Source organism: Bubalus bubalis, chromosome 6, assembly GCF_019923935.1.
Source record: "Bubalus bubalis isolate 160015118507 breed Murrah chromosome 6, NDDB_SH_1, whole genome shotgun sequence".
Classification (NCBI taxonomy): domain Eukaryota; kingdom Metazoa; phylum Chordata; class Mammalia; order Artiodactyla; family Bovidae; genus Bubalus; species Bubalus bubalis.
This window is the reverse complement of record NC_059162.1, coordinates 54459195-54486709: the sequence shown is the minus strand read 5'-3', so window position 1 is coordinate 54486709 and position 27515 is coordinate 54459195. Positions and strand designations below refer to the sequence as shown.

At 39.3% G+C, this 27515-nt stretch overlaps 2 protein-coding genes across 3 annotated transcripts in view; both read right to left on the bottom strand.

Annotated features, from left to right (window-relative positions):
- The window catches only part of LOC102399202 (guanylate-binding protein 4), a 105923-nt gene extending 90605 nt beyond the window's left edge, over positions 1 to 15318 (bottom strand). The window contains exon 1 of the mRNA XM_045166098.1: positions 15256 to 15318. The gene's annotated coding sequence lies outside the window, so the exon portion shown is untranslated. The remainder of the gene's footprint in view (positions 1 to 15255) is intronic.
- Positions 1 to 15356, bottom strand: part of LOC102391059 (guanylate-binding protein 6) — a 43619-nt gene extending 28263 nt beyond the window's left edge. For both annotated transcript variants that reach the window (XM_044944738.2, XM_044944739.2), the window contains exon 1: positions 15256 to 15356. The gene's annotated coding sequence lies outside the window, so the exon portion shown is untranslated. The remainder of the gene's footprint in view (positions 1 to 15255) is intronic.
- Between the last annotated feature and the right edge of the window lie 12159 nt (positions 15357 to 27515).

Below are 27515 nucleotides of genomic sequence, written 5' to 3'. Positions count from 1 at the left end.
ATATCTGAGGTTATTGATATTTCTCCCGGCAATCTTGATTCCAGCTTGTGCTTCTTCCAGTCCAGCGTTTCTCATGATGTACTCTGCATATAAGTTAAATAAGCAGGGTGACAATATACAGCCTTGACGTACTCCTTTTTTTATTTGGAAGCAGTCTGTTGTTCCATGTCCAGTTCTAACTGTTGCTTCCTGACCTGCATACAGATTTCTCAAGAGGCAGATCAGGTGGTCTGGTATTCCCATCTCTTTCAGAATTTTCCACCGTTTATTGTGATCCATACAGTCAAAGGCTTTGGCATAGTCAATAAAGAAGAAGTAGATATTTTTCTGGAACTCTCTTGCTTTTTCCATGATCCAGCGAATGTTGGCAATTTGATCTCTGGTTCCTCTGCCTTTTCTAAAACCAGCTTGAACATCAGGAATTTCATGGTTGACATATTGCTGAAGCCAAGCTTGGAGAATTTTGAGCATTACTTTACTAGCGTATGAGATGAGTGCAATTGTGCGGTAGTTTGAGCATTCTTTGGCATTTCCTTTCTTTGGGATAGGAGTGAAAACTGACCTTTTCCAGTCTGTGACCACTGCTGAGTTTTCCAAATGTGCTGGCATATTGAGTGCAGCACTTTCACAGCATCATCTTTCAGGATTTGAAAGAGCGAAACTGGAATTCCATCACCTCCACTAGCTTTGTTCTTAGTTATGCTTTCTAAGGCCCACTTGACTTCACATTCCAGGATATCTGGCTCTAGGTCAATGATCACACCATCATGATTATCTGGGTCGTGAAGATCTTTTTTGTACAGTTCTTCTGTGTATTCTTGCCACCTCTTCTTAATATCTTCTGCTTCTGTTAGGTCCATACCATTTCTGTCCTTTATCGAGCCCATCTTTGCATGAAGTGTTCCCTTGGTATCTCTAATTTTCTTGAAGACATCTCTAGTCTTTCCCACTCTGTTGTTTTCCTCTATTTCTTTGCATTGATTGCTGAGGAAGGCTTTCTTATCTCTTCCTGCTATTCTTTGGAACTCTGCATTCAAATGCTTATATCGTTCCTTTTCTCCTTTGCTTTTCATTTCTGTTCTTTTTACAGCTATTTGTAAGGCCTCCCCAGATAGCCATTTTGCTTTTTTGCATTTCTTTTCCATGTGGATCGTCTTGATCCCTGTCTCTTGTACAATGTCACGAACCTCATTCCATTTTTCAGATTGTCATATTCTTATTTTGTAAAATAGAATGAGACCATATTTGGAGCTGCAAAGCGTGTTATAACTTTAAAGGTGTATACTACAATATCAGGGTCAGATTTTTCTAGAATTCTGAGACTTCCCTTGGTAGATTCAAGACTTGAACCCAAACTGGGAAAACTACCATGGCTCTATAATCCCTGAGCCACTAAGATGGATTTAAGGGGAGATTGGGCACATAACCTAAAGCCAAGTAAAGTTAATCTTTTCTCAGTTATCTGGATCCCAGAAATTTCTCTCTTTTCCTCCCTCACTCTTGGTCTTGTTCTGGATCTCTTGACCTATTCTTTTCTGTTTTCATTCAGTTCAGTTCAATTCAGTCACTCAGTCGTGTTGGACTCACGGCGACCCCATGAATTGCAGCACGCCAGGCCTCCCTGTCCATCACCAACTCCTGGAGTTCACTCAGACTCACGTCCATCGAGTCAGTGATGCCACGCAGCCATCTCATCCTCTGTTGTCCCCTTCTTCTCCTGCCCCCAATCTCTCCTGCATCAGAGTCTTTTCCAATGAGTCAACTCTTTGCATGAGGTGGCCAAAGTACTGGAGTTTCAGCAGCATCATTTCCTGAAAAGAAATCCCAGGGCTGGTCTCCTTCAGAATGGACTGGTTGGATCTCCTTGCAGTCCAAGGGACTGTGTTCATTAACTTTGTTTTTGTCAATGTGAGTATAAAGATATATGTTTCAAAATGAAGACCATAAGGTCACTTAGATATGTTTGGCTCTGAAACATAATATATATATATATATATATATATATATATATATTACACATATTATAAACATGATATATATTACTACTTACAAATATATTTGGAGTTTTATTTTCAGTTTCCATGGTTTGTCACTGCTTCAGGAAAAATCCTTTTTAAATTATATCCCATAGGTATAATTGACAAAAATATACTATTTCGGAAAAGTAAGAATAATTACTTAAGTAAGTAAGAATGGCATCACCAACTTAATGGACATGAATTTGAGTGAACTTCGGTAGTTGGTGATGGACAGGGAGGCCTGGCATGCTGAGATTCATGGGGTCGCAAAGCTGAGCCACTGAACTGAACTTAAGAATGATTAAAATGTGTTCCTAAATGGAAGACTTTGGCCACCTGATGCAAAGAGCTGACTCATTGGAAAAGACCCTGATGTTGGGAAAGATTGAGGGCAGGAGAAGAAGGTGATGACAGAAGATGAGATGGTTGGATGGCATCACCGACTCAACGGACATGGGTTTGGGTAGACTCCGGGAGCTGGCGATGGACAGGGCGGCCTGGCGTGCTGTGCTTCATGGAGTCACAAAGAGTCAGACACGACTAAGCGACTGAAATGAACTGAACTGAACTCCAGAATAAGTGGTCTTGCATCTTGCTTTAGAAATTGTGCTTGTTTGTCATCTAGTGCACTGAACTTTGTGTCTAGTGAAACTTTTGAGAGGAAGAGTCTCATTTTCACATCCTCAGAGCTTCATGAGAGACCATGGGCTGTGGATTGACCTGCATTTTAAATAGTTCAAACCTGATTCACTTTCAGGTCTGAAATATTAGTGCAGTTCATCAGGTGTGGAAAATGTGTGTACAAAGGAATAATTGCCTTTGGGGATAAAATTCCTAGGTTTTGGGAGCTCTAGAATTGGAGAGCATAGCCACTGAGACAAAATATTTGTAAAAATGTGCAAAATTAAAAGCACCTTGGATATTGCTGAGCACAGAAATAAATAAAAGAGAAGAATAGGCATTCAGGACTATAAAATTGTAAGGTGATAGACCTTGATTGTTTATTTGGCTATAATAAGTATGTCACTCTGCTTGCAAGCTGGAGTGGAGGTGTATCACCTGAGGAAGTTCAGCCTCAGTGTATCTGCAACATGAGGTAAAGGGATAGCTGATAGTGTTCAAGCTAAACTCTCTTTAGATCTCATTTTTAAAGGAAAAAGTTATTTCTGGCTTAAGGTTCCTTTTACCAATTTTGAAGTGTCAGAGAGTTCACATGATCAAAGTCCACAGACTTTAATATAGTTAGGTAGGAGTTCAGGGGACAGAGTCTATTAGCGCTATACAGAAACAGAAAGCAGGATCTAATACAAACCGAAAGCCACAAATGTCTGTGCATTCATACACCATTAGTCTCATTCTGCGGAGAAGGTGATGGCAGCCCACTCCAGTACTCTTCCCTGGAAAATCCCATGGACGGAGGAGCCTGGTAGGCTGTAGTCCATGGGGTCGCTAAGAGTCGGACACGACTGAGAGACTTCACTTTCACTTTTTAGTTTTATGGATTGGAGAAGGAAATGGCAATCCATTCCAGCGTTCTTGCCTGGAGAATCCCAGGGACTGGGGAGCCTGGTGGGCTGCCGTCTACGGGGTCACACAGAGTCGGACACGACTGAAGGGACTTAGCAGTCTCATTCTGTGTTGTCCATTGTTCTAAATTTTTAGGATCCACATGTACCTCACCAGGAATTGTTACGTTCTCACTCATCTCCACTACTTTTTAAGAATATTGGAGCCAATAGTCATGTCGCAATGGTATTACTATAGTTAAAATCTTAAACTATATATCTAATTATCTTAAACTAGTTTATCTAATTCTTGCATGAGAAGTGGTGTGGACATCTATCAATTAAACAGCTACTCTGTTTTGTCTTGGTTCTTACTTTGAATGAAGGGAATAGGAACTGCAGCCATTACCCGACAAGGACAAACTCTAGTTAAACACAAATATTTTCTTTTTCAAAGTATTCCCAACTGTTCAATATACCCAGCTGAATTCCACTCCCTATTTTGTACCCTTGAAATGTACCTTATAATGATAAGCAAACAAAGGGAAGCTAATGCAGACAAATTTGGAGGAGAACATGTAAATCTCTTTTGAAAGCTATAGCTTTGTAGTTAGCTCCTTGTATGCTGGCTCTGACCATAGCAGGATTTCAACGTCCTTTCGAAGATGAGCCTTTTTTCAGTTCTTGAGGATGTGTTTGGCCATTTTTTTTTCTTTTCTCTTTCCTTTTTTTTTTTCTTCTTTTCTTTAACATTGTATTTTTGAAATTCCAAACTCTACTCTAGATTTTTAATTTTAGCTTTTTGGTATTTGTTATCAATTTTGTACCTATTTTTTTTTAATAGTTTTTGTGACTTTTTTTTCTCTCTTTCTTTCTCTTCTTCTTTTCTTTAACACTGTATTTCTGAAATTCCAAACTCTATTCTAGATTTTTAATTTATGCTTTTTGGTATTTGTTATCAATTTTGTACCTATATTTTCTTTATAATTTTTGTGACTTTGTTTGTTTTTGTTTGTTTGTTTTTCTTTCTTTTTTTCTTCTTTTCTTTAACATTGTATTTTTGAAATTCCAAACTCTACTCTAGATTTTTAGCTTTTGCTTTTTGGTATTTGTTATCAATTTTGTACCTATATTTTCTTTATAATTTTTGTGACTATGTTTTTTTCTTTTTTTCTTCTTCCTTTCTCTATTTCTTTTCCTTCTTCTTTTCTTTAACATTGTATTTTTGAAATTCCAAACTCTACTCTAGATTTTTAATTTTTGCTTTAAGGTATTTATTACCAATTTTGTACCTTTAAGAACTCAATCTTCAGTACCCATTTTTTACTAGGCAGTGAGATTACTGGCTAGACTGCTCTCTCCCTCTTTGGACTCTCCTTTTTCTCCACCAGGCCGCCTGTGTCTCCCCCCTAACCCCTCTCTACTCTACCCAACTCTGTGAATTTCTGTGTGTTCCAGATTGTGGAGAACACTTAGGGAACTGATTACTGGCTGGATCTGTCTCTTTCCTTTTCATTCCCCACTTTTATCCTGCTGGCCACCTCTGTCTCCTTCCTCCCTCTTCTCTTCTCTGTATAACTCCGTGAACATCTCTGAGCGGTCCAGTTGTGGCGTGCACATAAGGAAGTGACTACTGGCTAGCCCGCTCTCTCCTCTATTGATTCCACCTCATCTCATTCAGGTCACCTCTAACTCCCTCTTCCCTCTTCTCTTCTCCATGTAACGCTGTGAACCTCTCTGGATGACCCTCACGGTGGAGAAACTTTTCATCTTTAACCTAGATGTTTTATCAGTGGTGCTGTATAGAAGGAGAAGTATTGAGACTACTGTAAAAATAAGACAGATAACTGGAAGCAGGAGGCTTAAGTCCAAACCTTGACTCCAGGGAACTCCTGATTCCAGGGAACATTAATTGACAGGAGCTCATCAAATGCCTCCATACCTACACTGAAACCAAGCACCACACAAGGGCCAAGAAGTTCCAGGGCAAGACATACCAAGCAAATTCTCCAGCAACACAGGAACACAGCCCTGAGCTCCAATATACAGACTGCCCAAAGTCACCACAAAACCATAGACATCTCATAACTCATTACTGGACACTTCATTGCACTCCAGAGAGAAGAAATCCAGCTCCACCCACCAGAACACTGACACAAGCTTCCCTAACCAAGAAACCTTGACAAGCCACCTGTACAAACCCACACACAGTGAGGAAATGCCACAACAAAGAGAATGCCACAAACTACAAGAATACAGAAAGTGCCGAGGTCCAGCCTCGGCTGATCCAGGGAGTTCAAAGCGGGGATGGTGTCGGCGAGGATCAGGATACAATAGCTTTAATTAGATATTAATTAGAGATGTAAAGAGTAATAGAATGAGGATAGCTCAGTAGGAAAATTCAGTGGAGAAAAGAGGTTGAGTAGCTTGGTTTACACAGGAGACCAATAAAACTTCAAGACAAGAAGGTTGCACCATTTATGTAGGCTGCAGGCATCCTTCCGTTCTCCTGAAGGAGAGGAGACACTGAGGCCTCCCCGGTCGGATCTCAGAAGCCCAGGCATAATTAGTAAGCTTGGTGGGGTCCGTGCTCCAGATGGAGACTCAGCCAGAGTGAGAGAGAGAGAGACATGGGGAGACCAGTATTTCAAGAAACTGATCCCAATTCTTTATTTTCCATGGTCTACTTTTATACACTGAGATGTTATGCAAAAGTCATGCGGGGTCAGCAGTCCTGACTTTTATCAAAGTCAGGTGCTTCATTCAAATGAATACAGAGGTCTTAGGGGTGTTACACCATCTTCTGGCCAGGGGGCCTGCTGACAATTTATGACCCTCTCCTTGTGACAGTGGTCAGTCAACCAGGACACTTATTTCTCCAGGGGTGATTATTCTTAAAACAGACGCCACCCAAATAAAGTTACATTCCTATAGGGTGAGGGTATAGTGGGTTTTAGTTAAGGAAAGAATTTACTTAGCCTAAGGTCTAACGTGATTAATATCAAAGGTTAATACTTATTTCTTCTATATATTCATTAATGTGTATAAGGGCAGGGGATATGGAGACTTAGAAACAAGCATTGGCTCAACAAATGAAAAACCCTTCACCAATACAATTTCTAATCAGGCCATTATACTTATACTAATAGTTTTCTAACTTTTCTAAGGAACCTGTTTTTAGAAGGTTTAAAGCATCTCGTGCCTCTCATGGTTGGGAGGCTGTGAGCAATCACATGTGGCCGGACAAGCCTGTCAGGCAGGCTAGAGAACCTTCAGAGGAGTTTGTAGATTAAAACACTCTTGTCACGCCCAGGAGTTTTTATTAACTGGAGCTCTAGGTTAACTCCTTCTCCGAAAGAGGTGGTGGGGGACAGCCCCCCGTAAAGTCAGAGGTGTAGGTGGGAGCACAAAGTAGTAAAGTAGGCAGGCTCTGGTTATGGGGGTAGATGCTTGAGGATTTCCAGGGGGACTCCTGAGGCTCGATCCTGCCTTTGCGTATGTCGAGCCTCCTTCCTCATGACCTTTGCCACGGGCGGAGTGCCTCACGCTGGCCCCCAACAAGAAAGGACACCCCAAACTCAGCAATTTAAACAAGATGAAGAGACAGAGGAATACCCAGCAGGTAAAGGAACAGGATAAATGCCCACCAAACCAAACAAAAGAGGAAGAGATAGGGAATCTACCTGATAAAGAATTCCGAATAATGATAGTGAAATTGAGCCAAAATCTTGAAATCAGAATGGAATCACAGATAAATAGCCTGGAGACAAGGATTGAGAAGATGCAAGAAAGGTTTAACAAGGACCTAGAAGAAATAAAAAAGAGTCAATATATAATGAATAATGAAATAAATGAGATCAAAAACACTCTGGAGGCAACAAATAGTAGAATAAGAGAGGCAGAAGAGAGGATTAGTGAATTAGAAGATAGAATGGTAGAAATAAATGAATCAGAGAGGAAAAAAGGAAAACGAATTAAAAGAAATGAGGACAATCTCAGAGATCTCCAGGACAATATTAAATGCTACAACATTCGAATCATAGGGGTCCCAGAAGAAGAAGACAAAAAGAAAGACCATGAGAAAATACTTGAGGAGATAATAGTTGACAACTTCCCTAAAATGGGGAAGGAAATAATCACCCAAGTCCAAGAAACCCAGAGAGTCCCAAACAGGATAAACCCAAGGTGAAACACCCCAAGACACATATCAATCAAATTAACAAAGATCAAACACAAAGAACAAATATTAAAAGCAGCAAGGGAAAAACAACAAATAACACATAAGGGGATTCCCATAAGGATAACAGCTGATCTTTCAATAGAAACTCTTCAAGCCAGGAGGAAATGGCAAGACATACTTAAAGTGATGAAAGAAAATAACATACAGCCCAGATTATTGTATCCAGCAAGGATCTCATTCAAATATGAAGGAGAAATCAAAAGCTTTACAGACAAGCAAAAGCCGAGAGAATTCAGCACCACCAAACCAGCTCTCCAACAAATACTAAAGAATATTCTCTAGACAGGAAACACAAAAACAGTGTATAAATTCAAACCCAAAACAATAAAGTAAATGGCAATGGGATCATACTTATCAATAATTACCTTAAACGTAAATAGGTTTAATACCCCAACCAAAAGACAAAGACTGGCTGAATGGATACAAAAACAAGACCCCTACATATGTTGTCTACAAGAGACCCACCTCAAAACAGGGGACACATACAGACTGAAAGTGAAGGGCTGGAAAAAGATTTTCCATGCAAATAGGGACCAAAAGAAAGCAGGAGTAGCAATACTCATATCAGATAAAATAGACTTTAAAACAAAGGCTGTGAAAAGAGACAAAGAAGCTCACTACATAATGATCAAAGGATCAATCCAAGAAGAAGATATAACAATTATAAATATATATGCACCCAACAGAGGAGCACCGCAATATATAAGACAAATGCTAACAAGTATGAAAGGAGAAATTAACAATAACACAATAATAGTGGGAGACTTTAATACCCCACTCACACCAATGGATAGATCAACTAAACAGAAAATTAACAAGGAAACACAAACTTTAAATGATACAATAGACCAGTTAGACCTAATTGATATATATAGGACATTTCATCCCAAAACAATGAACTTCACCTTTTTCTCAAGCATGTATGGAACCTTCTCCAGGATAGATCACACCCTGGGCCATAAATCTAGCCTTGGTAAATTCAAAAAAGTTGAAATCATTCCAAGCATCTTTTCTGACCACAATGCAGTAAGATTAGATCTCAATTACAGGAGAAAAACTATTAAAAATTCCAACATATGGAGGCTGAAAAACATGCTGCTGAATAACCAACAAATCACAGAAGAAATCAAAAAAGAAATCAAAATTTGTATAGAAACGAATGAAAATGAAAACAAAACAACCCAAAACCTGTGGGACACTGTAAAAGTAGTCCTAAGGGGAAAGTTCATAGCAAAACAGGCATACCCCAAGAAACAAGAAAAAAGTCAAATAAATAACCTAACTCCACACCTAAAGCAACTAGAAAAGGAAGAAATGAAGAAACCCAGTGTTAGTAGAAGGAAAGAAATCTTAAAAATTAAGGCAGAAATAAATGCAAAAGAAACAAAAGAGACCATAGCAAAAATCAACAAAGCCAAAAGCTGGTTCTTTGAAAGGATAAATAAAATTGAGAAACCATTAGCCAGACTCATCAAGAAACAAAAGGAGAAAAATCAAATCAATAAAATTAGAAATGAAAATGGAGAGATCACAACAGACAACACAGAAATACAAAGGATCATAAGAGACCACTATCAGCAATTATATGCCAATAAAATGGACAATGTGGAAGAAATGGACAAATTCTGAGAAAAGTACAACTTTCCAAAACTGGACCAGGAAGAAATAGAAAATCTTAACAGACCCATCACAAGCACGGAAATTGAAACTGTAATTAGACATCTTCCATCAAAAAAAGCCCAGGTCCTGACGGCTTCACAGCTGAATTCTACCAAAAATTTAGAGAAGAGCTAACACCTATCCTACTCAAACTCTTCCAGAAAATTGCAGAGGAAGGTAAATTTCCAAACTCATTCTATGAGGCCACCATCACCCTAATACCAAAACCTGACAAAGATGCCACAAAGAAAGAAAACTACAGGCCAATATCACTGATGAACATAGATGCAAAAATCTTTAACAAAATTCTAGCAATCAGAATCAACAACACATTAAAAAGATCATACACCATGACCAAATGGGCTTTATCCCAGGGATGCAAGGATTCTTCAATATCCGCAAATCAATCAATGTAATACACCACATTAACAAATTGAAAAATAAAAACCATATGATTATCTCAATAGATGCAGAGAAAGCCTTTGACAAAATTCAACATCCATTTATGATAAAAACTCTCCAGAAAGCAGGAATAGAAGGAACATACCTCAACATAATAAAAGCTATATATGACAAACCCACAGCAAACATTATCCTCAATGGTGAAAAATTGAAAGCATTTCCTCTAAAGTCAGGAACAAGACAAGGGTGCCCACTTTCACCATTACTATTCAACATAGTTTTGGAAGTTTTGGCCACAGCAATCAGAGCAGAAAAAGAAATAAAAGGAATCCAAATTGGAAAAGAAGAAGTAAAACTCTCACTGTTTGCAGATGACATGATCCTCTACATAGAAAACCCTAAAGACTCCACCAGAAAATTACTAGAACTAATCAATGAATATAGTAAAGTTGCAGGATATAAAATCAACACACAGAAATCCCTTGCATTCCTATACACTAATAATGAGAAAACAGAAAGAGAAATTAAGGAAACAATTCCATTCACCATTGCAACGAAAAGAATAAAATACTTAGGAATATATCTACCTAAAGAAACTAAAGACCTATATATAGAAAACTATAAAACACTGGTGAAAGAAATCAAAGAGGACACTAATAGATGGAGAAATATACCATGTTCATGGATTGGAAGAATTAATATAGTGAAAATGAGGATACTACCCAAAGCAATTTATAGATTCAGTGCAATCCCTATCAAGCTACCAACGGTATTTTTCACAGAGCTAGAACAAATAATTTCACAATTTGTATGGAAAAACAAAAAACCTCAAATAGCCAAAGCTATCTTGAGAAAGAAGAATGGAACTGGAGGAATCAACCTGCCTGACTTCACGCTCTACTACAAATCCAGTCATCAAGACAGTATGGTATTGGCACAAAGACAGAAATATAGATCAATGGAACAAAATAGAAAGCCCAGAGATAAATCCACACACATACGGACACCTTATCTTTGACAAAGGAGGCAAGAATATACAATGGATTAAAGACAATCTCTTTAACAAGTGGTGCTGGGAAAACTGGTCAACCACTTGTAAAAGAATGAAACTAGAGCACTTTCTAACACCATACATAAAAATAAACTCAAAATGGATTAAAGATCTCAACGTAAGACCAGAAACTATAAAACTCCTAGAGGAGAACATAGGCAAAACACTCTCCCGCATACATCACAGCAGGATCCTCTATGACCCACCTCCCAGAATACTGGAAATAAAAGCAAAAATAAACAAATGGGACCTAATTAAAAATTAAAGCTTTTGCACAACAAAGGAAACTATAAGCAAGGTGAAAAGACAGCCTTCAGAATGGGAGAAAATTATAGCAAATGAAGCAACTGACAAGCAGCTAATCTCAAAAATATACAGACAACTCCTGCAGCTCAATTCCAGAAAAATAACTCAATCAAAAAATGGGCCAAAGAACTAAATAGACATTTCTCCAAAGAAGACATCCAGATGGCTAACAAATACATGAAAAGATGCTCAACATCACTCATTATCAGAGAAATGCATACCAAAACCACTATGAGGTACCATTTCACGCTAGTCAGAATGGCTACAATCCAAAAGTCTACAAGCAATAAATGCTGGAGAGGGTGTGGAGAAAAGGGAACCCTCTTACACTGTTGGTGGGAATGCAAACTAGTACAGCCACTATGGAGAACAGTGTGGAGATTCCTTAAAAAACTGGAAATAGAACTGCCTTATGATCCAGCAATCCCACTGCTGGGCATACACACTGAGGAAACCAGAATTGAAAGAGACAGGTGTATCCCAGTGTTCATCGCAGCACTGTTTATAATAGCCAGGACATGGAAGCAACCTAGATGTCCATCAGCAGATGAATGGATAAGAAAGCAGTGGTACATATACACAATGGAGTATTACTCAGCCATTAAAAAGAATGCATTTGAATCATTTCTGATGAGGTGGATGAAACTGGAGCCTATTATACAGAGTGAAATAAGCCAGAAAGTAAAACACCAATTCAGTATACTAGTGCATATATATGTAATTTAGAAAGATGGTAACAATAACCCTGTATACGAGACAAAAGAGACACTGATGTATAGAATAGTCTTTTGGACTCTGTGGGAGAGGAAGAGGGTGGGATGACTTGGGAGAATGGCATTGAAATATGTATAATATCATATATGAAACAAGTCGCCAGTCTAGGTTCGATGCACGATACTGGATGCTTGGGGCTGGTGCACTGGGACGACCCAGAGGGATGGTATGGGGAGGGAGGAGGGAGGAGGGTTCAGGATGGGGAACACATGTGTACCTGTGGTGGGTTGATTTTGATATATGGCAAAACCAATACAATATTGTAAAATTAAAAAATAAAATAAATAAAAAAATAAAAGACGCTTACTCTTTGGAAGGAAAGTTATGACCAACCTAGATAGCATATTGAAAAGCAGAGACATTACTTTGCCAACAAAGGTCCATCTAGTCAAGGCTATGGTTTCTCCTGTGGTCATGTATGGATGTGAAAGTTGGACTGTGAAGAAAGCTGAGCTCTGAAGAATTGATGCGTTTGAGCTGTGGAGTTGGAGAAGACTCTTGAGAGTTCCTTGGACTGCAAGGAGATCCAACCAGTCCATTCTGAAGATCAGTCCTGGGTGTTCTTTGGAAGGAATGATGCTAAAGCTGAAACTCTAGTACTTTGGCCACCTCATGTAAAAAGTTAACTCATTGGAAAAGACTCTGAGGCTGGGAGGGATTGGGGGCAGGAGGAAAAGGTGCGACAGAGGATGAAATGGCTGGATGGCATCACCAACTTGATGGACGTGAGTTTGAGTGAACTCCGAGAGTTGGTGATGGACAGGGAAGCCTGGTGTCCTGCAATTCATGAGGTCGCAAAGAGTCAGACACGACTGAGTGACTGAACTAAACTGAACTGAATTTCCCTTCACCATGACAAGGCTGTGATCCATGTAGGGTATTGGGGTCATTAGGAGGATTACATATCTCATAATGTTTACCATACTCTTCAAGTTATACAAGCACATAGTCAATCCTATATAATTTTACAATTGTGTGTCTCTGAAGACTGGGAGGGTAATTTCTGAATGAAAGGGGAGAGTTGGCTTTGGCCTGAGAAAGTGACAATTCCCTCCCTGGTTGCAGCAATGGGAGGACACAGCCCAAGAGGAAGATGAGCAGGCTGGGAGGCCCAAGCAGTAACAACTGAGAGGGAGAACAGCGACAGGGGAAGAGTCAGGCTGGAGGAGCTGAAAGCTGCCCCGAGATGTCCAAGTACAGGTTCTGGAGTTGGGCTGCCAGAGTTCAAACCTGAGGGTTCAAGTCACTTATTGTCTGTTGAAACCTTGAAAAAGGAACTTACGTACAAAGCCTCCATTTTCTTACCAGTGTTATAGGAAAAACAGTAATTCCTGCCTGATTCATTACTATACAGATGGTAAGATATAAGTTCTCAGAAAGTTTTAGAAACTTTTCCTGCATTAATGTATGACTTCAACAGTAAATAGGTTGGACAATATGTTATAATTTGTTGGTGCATTCTGTAAGTTGCAATTTGCCAAGGAATATAACTTATCTAAAATCTCTCAGTTAGAAAAAAACATGAATTTGCTCTAAAGAATTCCTCTCTAATATTTCTCCTTCTCTCACACTCTCTTGCTCTTTTTTTTTGTCTATAGTGGATGGGGAGCAGAGACAGAGCAGTAAAATGATCTTTTGCTTCTGTGTTAGGTGAAAATTAATAAAAGGAAACTTCACTCAAATGGAATCAGCAAGCCAGAAAGAAGAGCTTTCACACAGTACCACTGGAGATCAGTTATGAGAATTGACAATCACAAACCCCAGGGAAAAAATCTTCAACAGGAGATACTCCAGTGAGAGTCCCCAACAGGAAAAAGTATGCCTCACATCTCCTAGAAGAACCCAGGAGTATCCCAGCAACACAGCCAAGGAAAAAGGGTCATTGCCTTGAACTCTCACTTTCCTCCAATGGACTTTCTTTTAAAACAATCCTTCCCAACTTACTACTCTTCTCTATAAAATAAGACAGAGGAACTTCCTCTTTTTCTTGGTTGAATTTGCCCCATGTCTTTTGCTACAGCTTGCTTGTCCCAAATGACAATTCCCCTGCTATTCCTGAGTAAACCCATTTTTACTTGAAAAATCACTATTTTTAAGGCGAACAGTTTTAAGCAACAGGAATAGTAGCATTCACTTCTGAGTCAGAATATTCATAAAGCTTTGGTAGGAGACCATAAGTTTACCATGTATTTTTTTTAATTAAAAATATTCTGAGGTTTTCAAATGAAGGAACTTCAAAACTAAATAACTAGAATGAAATAGTGTTACTAGATGGCAGAAGATGATGAACAGTTTCCAATGGTTACTATTCAGTAGTTACCTGAAGTGATAGTTAAAAGTACCCCACACTCTGTATTTTCAGCAAGCATCAGAAGTTATAAAAGGCAGTATTTGCATGGGCCAGGTATTAAAAAAAAATGCATAGTAAATAAACACGAATTGGCTTACAGTAAGTATTTTTTTTATTAAGAATTAGATTAAATTATTTCAAATAATACAGTTTTGTATCATTCCGAATATTGAATGTTAAGAGAAAAAAAAATCCACTGTTAATCTGTTAGGATTTAAATTGTCTGTGGACTACCACCAGTGCCCAGCGGGGTGCAGTCATGATGGAGGGGGCTGGAGGAGGAGACTGCACCCAGGGCTTCTGCGAGGGGGCTGGGAGTTTGGGCCCTCAGTCCTAAAAAGGACTTCAGCCCCTTTTTCTCAGAAGATGAAGCATACACTGCTCCTTGTCCCATGCCGGACTTTTTGCTCCAGCCCTGCTTAGGGGGTTCCCTTGGACAACAAGGAGATCAAACCAGTCAATCCTAAAGCAATTCAATTCTGAATATTCATGGAAGGACTGTTGCTGAAGCTAAAGCTCCAATATTTTGGCTACCTGATGTGAAAAGCCAACATATTGGAAAAGACTCTGATGCTGGGAAAGATTGAGGGCCGAAGCAGAAGGGGTGACAGAGGATGAAATGGTTGGATGGCATCATGGACTCAATGGACATGAGTTTGAGCAAACTCCAGGAGGTAGTGAAGGCTGGGGTGCTGCAGCCCATGGGGTCGCAAAGAGTCGGACACCATCTTAGCAGCTGAACAACAGCAACTGCTACATGCTCCAGGAGGAGCAGAGCATCAGGGTGACATGCCTCAAAGCCAACCAACTCTGAGCTGCTTGAGCTAAGCTCTGACCCCACGGGGCCATCCTTGCCTCCCCTCCCCCAGGATAGGGTCTGCACTGGGGGATTTTATTGTCCTTATTTAATAGAAGAGTGCTTGGAAGGTCAAGCTTAGGAACAAACTTACATGGAGCAGACGCTGCAGCTGGGAGTCAAGTCAGCTGCTCTGGATCCCCCCTAGGGCTCCTCTTGCCTCTGGCTCCTCTGGAAACTGCTCTTATATTCAGCAGCTGAAAAGCCAGTTGGTTATTAAAAGCCATCCGGTGTGGGTGGGGTTTATGAGAATCGAAATCGAAAGGACAGAGGACTTGTATTTTTTTTTTTTTTTCTTTCCTGGAGGCAGTAACCTAGATACCTTCCAGGAAAGCCAGGGAGACAAGTGTTCCTCCCTGCCTGGCTGGGTAAACCCAACTTCATCTCTCCTCCACAGGTGACTTAGGCATTCCTGACCCCACAGTGAATGGGACCCAAATAATGGTAGGATGAGAGTTCAACAGCCTTTCTCTCAGGGGTGTTTTTGTGAAAGAAGGGGTTTGTTTATTAATTTTTCTTCAGTTGAAAAGTCTTTAATTCGTTTCTTTTTCCCTTTCCTTTTAAAAAAACTATTTTCTTTTTAACTCGGTGGTTTCTTTCTTCATTGGAGAAGTAAATGGCAACCCACTCCAGTGTTCTTGCCTAAAGAATTCCATGGACAGAGGAACCTGTGTATTTAATCTTTGATTTTATAGCCCAGAAATACTCACTTTTTTTTTTTTTTTTTCTGTTCTTTTACTAAGGTGGATCCACCTTTGGGGTTTGGGGGTTGATTAAGATTTCTTCCATTCTTTTCTGTATCCTAAGGTGTTGTACTACCCTACAAGTTAAAAGCTTGACTGCTGTTGTTAGGGAACCAGGTTCTTTTGCCCAAGGAGCTACAAGCCAAAACACTGAGACACCAAGGTTTGCAGCAGAGGCAAGCCAGTAAGGAGGCAAGAGAACAAGTCTCAGGTCTGCCTCCCAAGAGGACAGGGGCTTAGAATATTAACAGGAAAAAGAAGCAGAATGGTCTTATGCCTTAGAGAAAAGTGATTGGTGGTAAGGAAAAGTGAGATAATTGGTGTTCTGTGCAAGTTTATCTTGGTTACATGCTTCTTCATGGGACACGTGCAAATACAGAGGATTTGGTGTGAAACAGGTTGGTGAATTTTGGGCTGTGATGACAGTGGGTCGCCTATGGGACAAGCAGGTCTCTTCTGCACAGATTCTGATGAGCTGTATTGGTTTGACCTGGTATCAGCCAGTTTTGTTGTGGTACAATAGGAGTTTTCAAACAACCTGTTCCCTTACCTGCTGTTCTGTAAAAGGAGCTCAAGAATTTCACTTAGTCACCAGTTTCTGTTACAGGTTTTTAACCCTGTGAATCAGGGTCTGGCTATCCCATCTGTATTTCAGATGGCAATGAGGAGAAAGGAAGGACAGGCAGAATGTAGTCTCAAAGCTCTATGGCCAAGACTCCCCAGGAGCAAGTGCTTTGGTACATATTCCCTATGCAGACTTCTCTGGTTGCAAAATCAGCTAGAACAGTATAAAAATCCTTAGTCCGCTTGCCATATGCTTATTTTGTAAAATAAAATGACACCGTATTTGGAGCTGCAGAGCGTGTTGTAACTGTAAAGGTGTATGTGACAATATCAGGGACAGATTTTTCTAGAATTCTGAGATTACACTGAGTAGATTCAAGACTTGAATCCAAGCAGGGAAAATTACTGTGGCCCTGTAATTCCTGAGCCACCAAGATTGATTTAGGCGGAGATTAGGCATATGACCTAAAACCGATAAAGTTAATCATTTCTCAATTATCTGGATCCAAGAAATTTCTTTCTTTTTTTTTTCTCTCTCTCGCTCTTGGTCTTGTTCTGTCTCTCTGGATCTCCTCTCTTGTTTTCATCAACTTTTTGTTGTTGTCAGTTAGGGTATAAAGATTTGTGTTTCTAGATGAACACTGTAAAGCCACTTAGATATGTTTGGCTCTGGAACATGATATATACTATTACCAAAGTATCTACAAGTGGTATATGAAAACAGATTATTATACTGTTTGTGAGTAATACATATAGCAGCATATAAAAATATATTTTAAGAGCAAAAATGCCTGTCTATATGCATGCAGAAAATTGAAGAAAATTTCAGCTTTATAGAAGACATAATATTGTTGTATTTGTATGTATCTTGTGGCTCAGCTGGTAAAGAATCCACCTGCAATATGGGAGACCTGGGTTCGATCTCTGGGTTGGGAAGATCCCCTGGAGAAGGGAAAGGCTACCCACTCCAGTATTCTGGCCTGGAGAATTCCATGGACTCCACAGTCCATGAGGTCATAAAGAGTCGGACACGACTGAATGGCTTTCACTTTATAATATGGCTTCCAATAAATTGAGAAAATGGCAGAATTGAAAGAATAGGGAAAGTCACAATTTTAAGGACACACTTATCCCACTTCAGAGATTAATAGAACCAACACACAAAATCAGTAATGGTGTTGAAGACATGAGGTGAAGTGAAGTGTTATTTGCTCAGTCATGTCTGACTCTTTGCAACTCCATGGACTGTAACTCATCAGGCTCCTCTGTCCATGGAATTCTCCAGGCAAGAATACTGGTGTGGGTTGCCATTTTCTTCTCCAGGGGAATCTTCCTGACTCAGAGGTCAAACCCATGTCTCCTGTACTGTAGGCAAAATTTTTAACATCTGAGCCACCAGAGAAGCCCAAAGATTTGAAGAGGATAATTAGCAAATTGAACAAATAGATATTTAATACGTTGATAATTGTGATCAAACACTGTAGAAAACATATTTTTTTCAGGTCAACAAATTAAAGTCAAGCAGAGTATACCAATTTACCATAATACTATGTTAAAAAAATATTCCCTATTGGCTCAGATGTGTAAAGAATCTGCCTGAAATTCAGGAGACCCAGGTTCAATCCCTGGGCTGGAAAGATCCCCTGGAGAAGGGAATGGCTGCCAATTCCACTATTCTTGCCTGGAGAATCCCATGGACAAAGGAACCTGGCAGGCTATAGTCCATGAGTTTGCAAAGAGCTGGACACGACTGAGCAACTAACACTTTCACTTTTCAATGCTATAAAACAGTGACAAAAAGAAAACTGAAGATTCTTATATTTTTATATTATAATTCTAAATAATATATAGGTCACAAAGAATTTTATTTTGAAAAATATAAAATATTTTTAAATGAGCAATACTGATAATACTATATTTCAGACTTTAAGATGCAGTTAAATCACTAATTTCAGTGAAATTCATATCCTCAAGCCATAAACTAGTAAAGAATTCAAGTAGAAAACAAGCTAAATATCAATCTCTTCAAGTGACCCAAATGAGGAAAAAGTAGAAGAAACCAAAATAAAAGCAAAACAGACTTAATGAAGTAGAAAACCAGTATATAATAGGAGAGCCAAAGCAACCAAACTGTTTGTAAAATTGGTTGTGTATGAAATTGGTAAAGCTAGAGTGACTAATCAACAGAAATGAGATCCATGTTTCAAACTACTAAGAATCCAAAATGACTCAAGAGAACATTGCTTCCATCTGAAAAGAAAAAAAGGTCCAAATAATATATAAAATCATGTTTTTAAAAACCCATCTCAAGTGAGGTCACAAAGCAAGAAGATGAAATTTCAAAGAGTTGCAATCCCTTTTGAGAAGATGAGCCACATAAACAAGTTATCTTTTATCTGATTACAGATATTAGAATAACAAAATTTTTAATAAACTTCCTGCATATTGCACAATGGCCAGAATCCCCAATAAACCTTGACATAAGAGAAATTCACACATACTCATATAAAATCTTCCATTGGCCTCCATCAAGTATCACAAGAAATAGTAGATGCAGGGCAGGAGATATGCAATAACTTTTGTTGGGCAGACTGACTGAGCTTTTCAAGGTTTGAGGTGCAACAGATTTACCTGGAAAACCTAAGAGTATGCAGGCATTCAACAAAGCCTTGCAATGAGTAAATAAACAACAACAAAAAACAAAAACAGCAGTCTACCATTGGAATAGGTCAAGAGCACAGAGACTGCCCATAAGACAAGTATGCAGGGTCTGCTAAAGGTTGAGGATGGAACAGGAAAACTAAAAGAGTCTTCTGGTGCTTCAGGTCTTCCAGTACAAATAGAATTCCGCTGGAGGAATGTGAAGCTTGTGGTGTACTTGATGGAGTGTAGCAACAACAAAACTCAGCACAGATGAATTACTACACTGACTAAATGCCCCCCACAATCATCCTAACCAAAATAGAGGTTGTGCTATTTTTCAAATATAAATCTTACCATCTCAACACTCACATTTTTTTTACAGTGCTAAGCATACAATAAAAATGGAGTCAAGCAAAAACAAGAAACAAACAAAAACAAACAAAGAAAAAAACCCAACTTAAAACTATGCATCATAATGAGATAAGACAAAGAACAGAAACAATATCAGAAATAAACCTAATGTGGAAAAATCAGGGCCTTTGAAATCACTATTACTATGTTGAAAGATCTACTGGAAAGGTGAATAACACACATGAACACATTTACATTTTTTAAAGACTGCATGCTATTAATAGAGTTAAGTGGAAATCCTATAAAAGTAAAGCACAATATCAGTGACTAAGAATTCTTTTAAAGGAATTAACAGAAGATATGTGAACAAATTGGTGGAAAGAACCATACAATCTGAGCTAGATCGATAGTCATTAACCACATGGAAACACAGAAATAAGAGAGAAAAAAATATTCTGAGCCTTCAATAGTTTAGGATATCCCCCAGTACAATGACAAAAGGTTTCTTGTGCACATAACTGGAAAAATAAAAATAGAAGAAGTAAAGAAAGAGGCAGGAAAAATACTTGAAGAGAAAATTTCCCAAAATTAATAAAAGAGACAAATTGCCAATCAAAGGTTCACAGAACCCCAAACAAAACAAATATAAGATAAATACGGCCTTGCACCCCACAGACTAGTAATAAAAGCCAATTATGAACAGAAAATCTTAGAGACAAGCAGTGAAAAAAGAAACATTACACACAGAAGAACAAAAACTAGGCTTGGAAAGAAACATTGCTAAGAATTATATAAGTTAAGAAAAAGTGGAATAACATCTCTATTAAAGTGTTGAATGAAAAATGTCAACCAGAATTATCTACAGAGTAACAATGCCTTTAAAGTGAATGCAAAAGATTTTAAAAATGTGGTGTTTGTATGTACCCTATTGGTGGGAATGTAAATTGATGGAGCCACTATGGAAAACAGTATGAAAGTCCCTCAAAAGACTAAAAATAACTACCATAGCAAGGGTATGGTATGGGCATGGTACATGTTATGAGTTTACGGAAGCATTACACTCATTCATGATTGTTCTGCACTCGTGAACTAATCGCTTCCTAAAGACCCCATCACCAAAACCAGCACATCGGTCATAAGTTTTTCAACATATGATATTTGGGGAGACATACTGATTTAGATGGTAGTAGAAAAGTTCTCAGAGAGGGCAATGGCGACCCACTCCAGTACTCTTGCTTGGGCAATCCTATGGACGGAGAAACTTGGTAGGCTGCGGTCCATGGGGTCGCTAAGAGTCGGACACGACTGAACGACTTCACTTTTCCTTTTCACTTTCATGCATTGGAGAAGGAAATGGCAACCCACTCCAGAATTCTTGCCTGGAGAATCCCAGGGAAGGGGGAGCCTGGTGGGCTGCCGTCTATGGAGTCGCACAGAGTCGGCCATGACTGAAGCGACTTAGCAACAGCAGCAGCAGCAGCAGCAGAAAAGTTCTCTAGGGCAGGCAGGGGTCCCTAACACCCCCCACCCCCTGCTGCAGACTGGTACTAGTCCATGGCCTGTTAGGAACTTGGCTGCACAGCAGGAGGTGAGCTGCAGGGCAAGAAAGGGAAGCTTAATGTGCCATTCCCCATCACTAGTATCAGCGCTTGAACTAGCCTCTACCTCCACTCCCATTGTCTTCCATAAGACCAGTCTCTGGTTCCAATACGTTTGGGGACCACTCTTCTAGGGAAACCAAAAGATAGCAGAGAGGCAAAAACATTAACAGTAAGGAAATGTTATTTCCTGACACAGCAGCCAAAACGAGTGGTAAACACAATCTAACCTGTTGACAGTTAACATAAAACCTCACACTATGGACATATTTACATCAGGTCCTTCAAAATATTAAACTATGCCAGCTTTCAACAAAAAAATTACTAGACATGCTGAAAGGCATAAAAGCAGTCTGAAGCGTCAAATCAAGTATCAGAACCAGACTCAGACATGACAGAAATTTGCAAATTATCAGACAGCTAAATTTAAAATTACTGTGATTAATATGCTAAGAAATCTAATGGAGAAGGAGGCAAATGTGGATGAACAAGTGAGTAATGTAGGGAGAGAAATGGAAACTCCCACAATTGTAAGGAGATACAAGAAACTAAAAACAGGCTGACAGAATGAAGAATGTCTTTGGTGGGTTCATCAGTAGACTGAACATGATTGGGACGGACTCAGTGAATTTGGAGGTGTGTCAATAGAAACTTCTCAAATTGAAAAGCACAGCATATTCAACTACAGAAAATCAAAGAGAAAATCTTGAAATGAGGCAAAGAGATTTTATTTTACTCATAGAGGCACTAGGGTAAGAATTATATCAGGCATCTCCTTTGAAAGCATACAAGCAAGAAGAGAATGGAGTGAAATAATTAAAATCTTGAAAGAAATAGCAACACCAAATTAGAATTCTGTATCTACTGAAATTATTCTTCTGAGTGAAGGAGAAATAAGTACTTCCTTAGACAAGCAAAAACTGAGGGACTCTCTCACCAGGAACCCTGATTTGTAAGAAAGTTTAAAGTTCTTCAGAGGAGGAAAATGATATATCAGAAATTTGGATCTACATAAAGACTGGAAGAGCACTGAAGGAGGAATAAATGGCAAGAAAATAAAAATATATTTCTCTTATTCTAAGTTGATCTAACATACAACAATTTATTAAAGCAATAATAGCACCAATGTATTTGAAGATTGAAGAGTATGTATGAGTGAAATGAATTATAGCAATGATACAAAAGACCAGAGAGAAGAATTACGAATATTTTGTTATTTTAAGGTGCTTGTGCTATTGGTGATGTGGTAGAGTGTTATTTGACACTGAACATGGATTGGTTAGAAATGTATATTGCAATCTCTAGGGCAAAACAGTTAAAAAAAATTTTTAAAGAGGTATAATTGCTATGCTAAGAAAGGATAGAAAATGGAATCATATAAAATGCATAATTAAAACCAAAAGTTAGAAAAGGAGTGAAAGATAAAATAGTGACAAAGATATGGGCAATGAATAGTGAAAAGTATAAAGTAAGGTGGATATTAATCCTACTCTGTAATGTAATCAATTATCAGTAATCAATTTCAATATCAATGGTCTAAATACACCAATTAAAAGACAGAGACTTGTCAGAGTGGATTAAAAACACAAAACTCAATTATCTGTTGTGTACAAGAAAACCACTTTAAATATAAAGACAAAGGTAGACTAAAAGAATGGAGATTACGGCATATCATATAGGGTATATATAGATTATAGTATATGTCATATATGGTATATATAGATGATGGTAGATAACATCAGTTTAGTTAAGTTCAGTCCCTCAGTCGTGTCCGACTCTTTGCAACACCATGGGCTGCACCACGCCAGGCTTCCCTGTCCATCACCAACTCCTGGAGCTTGCTCAAACTTATGTATATCGAGTGGGTGATGCCATCCAACCATCTTAACCTTCTCCTCCTTCCCTCAATCTTTTCCAGCATCAGAGTCTTTCCCAATGAGTCAGTTCTTCACATCAGGTGGCCAAAGTATTGGAGTTTCAGCTTCAGCATCAGTCCTTCCAATGAATATTCAGGACTGATTTCCTTTCAGATTGACTGGTTTGATCTCCCTGCACTCCAAGGGATTCTCGAGTCTTCTCTAACACCACAGTTCAAAAACATCAATTCTTTGGCACTAAGCTTTCTTAGTGAGAGTCCAACTCTCACATTCATACATGACTAATGGAAAAGCCATAGCTTTGACTAGATGGAGTTTTATTGGCAAAGTAATATCTCTGTTTTTTAATGTGCTGTCTAGGTTGATCACAGCTTTTCTACCAAAGAGCAAGCAGCTTTTAATTTCATGGCTGGAATCACCATCTGCAGTGATTTGGAGCCCCTCCAAAAATAAAGTCTGTCACTGTCTGCATTGTTTCCCCATCTATTTTCCAGAGTGATTGGACATCATGCTATGATCTTAGTTTTCTGAATGTTGAGTTTTAAGCCAACTTTTTCACTGTCTTCTTTCACTTTCATCAAGAGGCTCTTTAATTCCTTTTCACTTTCTGTCATAAGGGTGGTGTCATCTGCATATCTGAGGTTATTGATATGTCTCCCAGCAATCTTCATTCCAGCTTGTGTTTCATCCAGCACAGCATTTTGCATGATGTACTCTGCATACAAGTTAAAGAAGCAGGGTTACAATATACAGCCTTAATGTACTCCTTTCCAGATTTGGAACCAGTCTGTTGTTCCATGTCCAGTTCTTCCTGCTGCTTCCTGACCTGGAAACAGATTTCTCAAGAGGCGGGTCAGGTGGCCTGGTATTCCCATCTCTTGAAAAATTTTCCACAGTTTTTGGTGATTCATACAGTCAAAGGCTTTAGCAGAGTCAATAAAGCAGAAATAGATGTTTTTCTGGAACTCTATTGCTTTTTTAATAATCCAGTGGATGTTAGCAATTTGATCTCCAGTTCCTCTGCCTTTTCTAAAACTAGCTTGAATATCTGGAAGTTCGCGGCTCACGTACTGTTGAAGCCTGGCTTGGAGAATTTCGAGCATTACTTTGCTAGCATGTGAGATAAGTGCAATTGTGCCGTAGTTTGAGCATTCTTTGGCATTGGCTTTCTTTGGGATTGGAATGAAAACTGACTTTTTCCAGTCCTGTGGCCACTGCTGAGTTTACCAAATTTGCTGGTATATTGAGTGCAGCACTTTGACACCATCATCTTTTAGGATTTGAAATCGCTCTACTGGAATTCCATCACCTCCACTAGCTTCGTTTGTAGTGATGCTTCCTAAGGCCCACTTGACTTCAGACTTCAGGATGTCTTGCTCTAGGTGAGTGATCACAATATCGTGGTTATCTGTGTCATGAAGATCTTTTTCTGCATAGTTCTTCTGTGTATTCTTATCACCTTTTCTTAATATCTTCAGCTTCTGTTAAGTCCATACAATTTCTGTCCTTCATTCTGCCTATCTTTGCTTGAAATATTCCCTTAGTAGCTCTAATTTTCTTGAAGAGATATCTAGTCTTTCCCATTCTTTTGTTTTCGTCTATTTCTTTGCATTGATCACCAAGGAAGGCTTTCTTATTTCTCCTTGCTATTCCTTGGAATTCTGCATTCAAATGGGTATATCTTTCCTTTTCTCATTTGCCTTTCACTTCTCTTCTTTTCTCAGCTATTTGTAAGACTCGTCTGACAACCATTTTGCCTTTTTGCATTTCTTTTTCTTGGGGATGGTCTTGATCACTGCCTCCTGTACAATGTCATAAACCTCTGTCCATAGTTCTTCAGGCACTTTGTCTATCAGATATAGTCCCTTGAATCTATTTGTCACTTCCACTGTATAATCGTGAGGGATTTGATTTAGTTCATACCTGAATAGTCTATTGGTGTTCCCTTCTCTCTTCAATTTCAGTCTGAATTTGGGAATAAGGAGTTCATGATCGGAGCCACAGTCAGCTCCCGGTCTTGTTTTTGCTGACTGTATAGAGCTTCTCTATCTTTGACTGCAAAGAATATAATCAATCTGATTTCAGTGTTGACCATCTGATGATGTAGTCGTCTCTTGTGTTGGAAGAAGGTGTTAGTTATGACCAGTGCCTTCTCTTGGCAAAACTCTGTTAGCCTTTCTCCTGCTTCATTTTGTACTCTAAGGCCAAATTTGCCTGTTACTTCAGGTATCTCTTGACTTCCTACTTTTGCATTCTATTCCCTTATGATGAAAAAGACATCTTTGTGGCTGTTAGTTCTAGAAGGCCTTGTAGGTCTTCATAGAACCATTCAACTTCAGCTTTTTTGGCTCTAGTGGTGGGGCATAGACTTGGATTACTGTGATATTGAATGGTTTGCCTTGGAAATGAACAGAGATCATTCTGTTGTTTTGAGATTGCATTCAAGTACTGCATTTCAGACTCTTGTTGACTATGATGGCTACTCCAGTTCTTCTAACTGGTTCTTGCCCACAGTAGTAGATACAGTGGCCATCTGAATTAAATTCACCATTCTGGTCCATTTTAGTACACTGAATCCTAAAATGTTGATGTTCACTCTTGCCATCTCCTGTTTGATCACTTCCAATTTACCTTCATTCATGGACCTAACATTCCCGGTTCCTATGTTATATTGTTCTTTGCAGCATTGGTCTTTACTTCAATCACCAGTCACATCCACAACTGGGTGTTGTTTTGGCTTTGGCTCCATCTCTTCATTCTTTCTGTAGTTATTTCTCCACTCTTCTACAGTAGCATATTGGGCACCTACTGACCTGGGTAATTCATCCTTCAGTGTCATGTATTTTTTTTTCTTTTCATACTGTTCATGGGGTTCTCAAGGCAAGAATACTGAAGTGGTTTGCCATTCCCTTCTCCAGGGGACTGCATTTTGTCAGAAATCTCCATTATGACCCAATCTATTTTGGGTAGCCCTACATGGCAGTGGCCAAGACTGCCAGGCTGCAACGGCGCAGTAACAGCCGAGAGGAGCTACCCCATGCCCAAAGCCAGGGGCGGCAGCCGGGAGGAGCAACCCCATGTCCAAGGAGCGGTGGCTGTGTGGGCGCAGGAGGCCTGAGAGGAGCTATTCCACATTCAAGGTCAGGAGGGGGGGCGGTGAGGAAATACCCCTCATCCAAGGTAGGAGAAACCCAAGTAAGACAGTAGGTGTTGCAAGAGGGCATCAGAGGGCAGACACACTGAAACCATAATCACAGAAAACTAGTCAATCTAATTACACTAGGACCACAGCCTTGTCTAACTCAATGAAACTAAGCCATGCCCGTGGGGCCACCCAAGATGGGTGGGTCATGGTGGAGAGGTGTGACAGAATGTGGTCCAAGGAGAAGGGAATTGCAAACCACTTCAGTATTCTTGCCTTGAGAACCCCATGAACAGTATGAAAAGGCAAAATGATAGGATACTGAAAGATGAACTCCCCAGGTCAGGAGGTGCCCAATATGCTACTGGAGATCAGTGGAGAAATAACTCCAGAAAGAATGAAGGGGTGGAGCCAAAGCAAAAACAATACCCAGTTGTGGATGTGACTGATGATAGAAGCAAGGTCTGATGCTATAAAGAGAAATATTTCATAGGAACCTGGAATGTCAGGTCCATGAATCAAGGCAAATTGGAAGTGGTCAAACAAGAGATGGCAAGAGTGAACGTCGACATTCTAGGAATCAGCGAACTAAAATGAATTGGAATGGGTGAATTTAACTCAGATGACCATTATATCTACTACTGCAGGCAGGAATCCCTTAGAATAACTGGAGTAGCCATCATGGTCAACAAATAGTCCCAAATGCAGTACCACCCATTCTCTGAGAATAAACCAATCTCATTAGTTTCTGGTTGATACTTCCTAGGTATCCTTTCCATAAATCACTTATATTTTCTTATTCACATTCTTAATAAGAAAGATCAGATTTTACAAATATATGGAAATCACTCTATATCACTTCATAGAAAGCTTGCTCATTCTTTTTGATGGGTGCCTACTCCATTAAATGTATATACCATAGTTTACTTAACCACTCCTATGTGTGGGCACTTAGATTGCTTCTAGTGTTTTTCAATTACAGTGCTGCAATGAATAACCCTGCTATCATATTGTTGCAGCTGTTTCTTCCGAATAGATTCCTGGGAATGAGGGGTTGCTCTGTCAAAAGGCAAGAGTATATACTTTTGTTGCTTATTGCCAAATTTTTTTCCAGAAGAAGGGCATACCAGACTGCATTTCCACTGGCTCAGCTTGTATCACATTTCCATAACATGGAGATTTTTTTCCTTGTGTCTCACATATTCTGACTTCATTACAAAATTTCCTTTCAAAGCTTTTCACCTTCAAATTTTGATCTTTGGACAGGACACCCTGAGCTGTCTCACCTTAAGCATATATAACAGGCAGCCTACATCTGGGGAATATTATGTCAAACATTTATATAATGTGAAACACAAGCCATCCTAACCCAGTCTTGGACCTGATTTCTCCCAAGTCTGTTCCTGGGCAAGCTCTGGATCAGACTGAGATTCAGG